We start from the raw sequence: 4,982 nt of genomic DNA on the forward strand, positions 1-4,982 counted from the left end.
GTCTCTTCCATAAACGAGAAACATGTCCTTCGTCCTTTTCAGGTACTTCAGGATATTCTTGACCGCTGTCCAGTGTTCCTTGCCGGGATTACTTTGGTATCTTGCTACCAAACTTACGGCAAGGTTTACATCGGGTCTGGTACACAGCATGGCATACATAATAGATCCTATGGCTGAAGCATAGGGGATGACACTCATCTCTTCTTTATCTTTTGCCGTGGTCGGTGACTGAGCCGAGCTCAATCTCACACCTTGTAACATAGGCAAGAACCCCTTCTTGGACTGATCCATTTTGAACCTCTTCAAAATCTTATCAAGGTATGTGCTTTGTGAAAGACCTATGAGGCGTCTCGATCTATCTCTATAGATCTTGATGCCTAATATATAAGCAGCTTCTCCAAGGTCCTTCATTGAAAAACACTTATTCAAGTAGGCCTTAATGCTGTCCAGAAATTCTATATTATTTCCCATCAAGAGTATGTCATCTACATGACTACATATAATATGAGAAATGCTACAGAGCTCCCACTCACTTTCTTGTAAACGCAGGCTTCTCCATAAGTCTGCATAAACCCAAACGCTTTGATCATCTCATCAAAGCGAATGTTCCAACTCCGAGATGCTTGCACCAGTCCATAAATGGATCGCTGGAGCTTGCATACTTTATTAGCGTTCCGAGGATCGACAAAACCTTCCGGATGCATCATATACAGTTCTTCCTTAAGATGCCCGTTAAGGAATGCCGTTTTGACGTCCATTTGCCATATCTCATAATCATAGTATGCTGCAATTGCTAACATGATTCAGATGGACTTCAGCTTCGCTACGGGAGAGAAAGTCTCGTCGTAGTCAATCCCTTGAACTTGTCGATAACCCTTAGCGACAAGTCGAGCCTTATAGATTGTAACATTACCATCCGCGTCCGTCTTCTTCTTAAAGATCCACTTGTTTTCTATCGCTCGCCGATCATCGGGCAAGTCTGTCAAAGTCCATACTTTGTTTTCATACATGGATTCTATCTCGGATTTCATGGCTTCAAGCCATTTGTTGGAATCCGGGCCCGCCATCGCTTCTTCATAGTTCGAAGGTTCATTGTTGTCTAACAACATGATTTCCAGGACAGGGTTGCCGTACCACTCTGGTGCGGAACGTGTCCTGGTGAACCTACGAAGTTCAGCAGTAACTTGATACGAAGTACCTTGATCATCATCATTGTTTTCCTCTTCAGTTGGTGTGGGCATCACAGGAACGGTTTCCTGCGCTGCGCCACTTTCCCGCTCAAGAGGTAGTACTTCATCGAGTTCTACTTTCCTCCCACTTACTTCTTTCGAGAGAAACTCTTTTTCCAGAAAGCATCCGTTCTTGGCAACAAAGATCTTGCCTTCGGATCTTAAGTAGAAGGTATACCCGACAGTTTCCTTAGGGTATCCTATGAATACGCATTTTTCCGACTTGGGTTCGAGCTTTTCAGGTTGAAGTTTCTTGACATAAGCATCGCATCCCCAAACTTTTAGAAACGACAGCTTAGGTTTCTTTCCAAACCATAATTCATACGGTGTCGTCTCAACGGATTTAGACGGTGCCCTATTTAAAGTAAATGTAGCTGTCTCTAGAGCGTATCCCCAAAATGATAGCGGTAAATCGGTAAGAGACATCATAGACCGCACCATATCCAATAGGGTGCGATTACGACGTTCGGACACACCGTTTCGCTGAGGTGTTCCAGGCGGCGTGAGCTGTGAAACGATTCCACATTTCCTTAAGTGTGTACCAAATTCGTGACTTAAGTATTCTCCTCCACGATCTGATCATAAGAATTTTATCTTTCGGTCACGTTGATTCTCTACCTCATTCTGAAATTCCTTGAACTTTTCAAAGGTCTCAGACTTGTGTTTCATTAAGTAGACATACCCATATCTACTCAAGTCATCTGTGGTGAGAACATAACGATATCCTCCGCGAGCCTCAACGCTCATTGGACCGCACACATCGGTATGTATGATTTCCAACAAGTTGGTTGCTCGCTCCATTGTTCCGGAGAACGGAGTCTTGGTCATTTTGCCCAAAAGGCATGGTTCGCACGTGTCAAACGATTCATAATCAAGAGACTCTAAAAGTCCATCGGCATGGAGCTTCTTCATGCGCTTGACACCAATGTGACCAAGGCGGCAGTGCCACAAGTATGTGGGACTATCGTTATCAACTTTAAATCTTTTGGCATCTACACTATGAACATGTGTAATATTACGCTCGAGATTCATTAAGAATAAACCATTGACCATCGGAGCATGACCATAAAACTTATCTCTCATATAAATCGAACAACCATTATTCTCAGACTTAATGAATAGCCATCTCGTATTAAACGAGATCCAGATACAATGTTCATGCTCAAACTTGGCACTAAATAACAATTATTAAGGTTCAAAACTAATCCCGTAGGTAAATGTAGAGGCAGCGTGCCGACGGCGATCACATCGACTCTGGAACCATTCCCGACGCGCATCGTCACCTCGTCCTTCGCCAGTCTCCGTTTATTCCGCAGCTCCTGCTGTGAGTTACAAATATGAGCAATGGCATCGGTATCAAATACCCAGGAGTTACTACGAGTACTGGTAAGGTACACATCAATCACATGTATATCAAATATACCTTTGGTGTTTCCGGCCTTCTTATCCGCTAAGTATTTGGGGCAGTTCCGCTTCCAGTGACCCTTCCCCTTGCAATAAAAGCACTCAGTCTCAGGCTTGGGTCCATTCTTTGACTTCTTCCCGGTAACTGGCTTACCAGGCACGGCAACATCTTTGCCGTCCTTCTTGAAGTTCTTCTTACCCTTGCCCTTCTTGAACTTAGTGGTCTTATTGACCATCAACACTTGATGTTCTTTCTTTATTTCAGCCTCTGCTGACTTCAGCATCGAGAACACTTCAGGAATGGTCTTTTCCATCCCCTGCATGTTGTAGTTCATCACAAAGCTCTTGTAGCTTGGTGGGAGAGACTGGAGGATTCTGTCAATGACCGCCTCATCTGGGAGGTTAATGTTCAGCTGGGTCATACGGTTGTGCAACCTAGACATCTTCAGGATGTGCTCACTGACAGAACTGTTTTCCTCCATCTTACAACTGTAGAACTTGTCGGAGACATCATATCTCTCGACCCGGGCATGAGCTTGAAAAACTAGTTTCAGCTCTTCGAACATCTCATATGCTCCGTGGTGCTCAAAACGCTTTTGGAGCCCCGGTTCTAAGCTGTAAAGCATGCCGCGCTGAACGAGGGAGTAATCATCAGCACGAGACTGCCAAGCATTCATAATGTCTTGGTTCTCTGGGACGGGAGCGTCACCTAGCGGTCCTTCTAGGACATATTGTTTCCTGGCAGCTATGAGGATGATCCTCAGGTTCCGGACCCAGTCCGTATAGTTGCTGCCATCATCTTTCAGCTTGGTTTTCTCTAGGAACGCGTTGAAGTTCATGTTGACATTAGCGTTGGCCATTGATCTACAAGACATATTTGCAAAGGTTTTAGACTAAGTTCATGATAATAAAGTTCTAATCAAATTATGAACTCCCACTTAGATTAGACATCCCTCTAGTCATCTAAGTGTTACACGATCCGAGTCGACTAGCCCGTGTCCGATCATCACGTGAGACGGACTAGTCATCGTCGGTGAACATTCTCATGTTGATCGTATCTTCCATGCGACTCGTGTTCGACCTTTCGGTCTCCGTGTTCCGAGGCCATGTCTGCACATGCTAGGCTCGTCAAGTTAACCCTAAGTGTTTTCGCTGTGTAAAACTGTCTTACACCCGTTGTATGTGAACGTAAGAATCCATCACACCCGATCATCATGTGGTGCTTAGAAGCGACGAACTGTAGCAACGGTGCACAGTTAGGGGAGAACACTTCTTGAAATTTTTATAAGGGATCATCTTATTTACTACCGTCGTCCTAAGTAAACAAGATGCATAAACATAATAAACATCACATGCAATTATATAGTTGTGACATGATATGGCCAATATCATATAGCTCCATTGATCTTCATCTTCGGGGCTCCATGATCATCTTGTCACCGGCTTGACACCATGATCTCCATCATCATGATCTCCATCATCGTGTCTTCATGAAGTTGTCACGCCAACGACTACTTCTACTTCTATGACTAACGTTTAGCAATAAAGTAAAGTAGTTTACATGGCGTTATTCAATGACACGCAGGTCATACAAAAAATAAAGACAACTCCTATGGCTCCTGCCGGTTGTCATACTCATCGACATGCAAGTCGTGAATCCTATTACAAAGAACATGATCTCATACATCACAATTCATCATTCATCACAACTTCTGGCCATATCACATCACATGATCAATCGCTGCAAAAACAAGTTAGACGTCCTCTAATTGTTGTTGCATCTTTTACGTGGCTGCAATTTGGGTTCTAGCAAGAACGTTTTCTTACCTACGAATCACCACAACGTGATTTTGTCAACTTCTATTTACCCTTCATAAGGGCCCTGTTCATCGATTCCGCTCCAACTAAAGTGGGAGAGACAGACACCCGCCAGCCACCTTATGCAACTAGTGCATGTCAGTCGGTGGAACCGGTCTCACGTAAGCGTACGTGTAAGGTTGGTCCGGGCCGCTTCATCCCACAATACCGTTGAGCAAGAAAAGACTAGTAGAGGCAAGTAAGATGACAAAATCCACGCCCACAACAAAATTGTGTTCTACTCGTGCAAAGAGAACTACGCATAAACCTAGCTCATGATGCCACTGTTGGGGAACGTTGCAGAAAATTAAAATTTTTCCTACGGTTTCACCAAGATCCATCTATGAGTTCATCTAAGCAACGAGTCAAGGGAGAGAGTTTGCATCTACATACCACTTGTAGATCGCGTGCGGAAGCTTGCAAGGTGATGATGTAGTCGTACTCGACGTGATTCGAATCACCGATGACCAAGTGCTGAACGGACAGCACCTC

Source organism: Triticum aestivum, chromosome 3B, assembly GCF_018294505.1.
Source record: "Triticum aestivum cultivar Chinese Spring chromosome 3B, IWGSC CS RefSeq v2.1, whole genome shotgun sequence".
Taxonomy (NCBI): Eukaryota; Viridiplantae; Streptophyta; class Magnoliopsida; order Poales; family Poaceae; genus Triticum; species Triticum aestivum.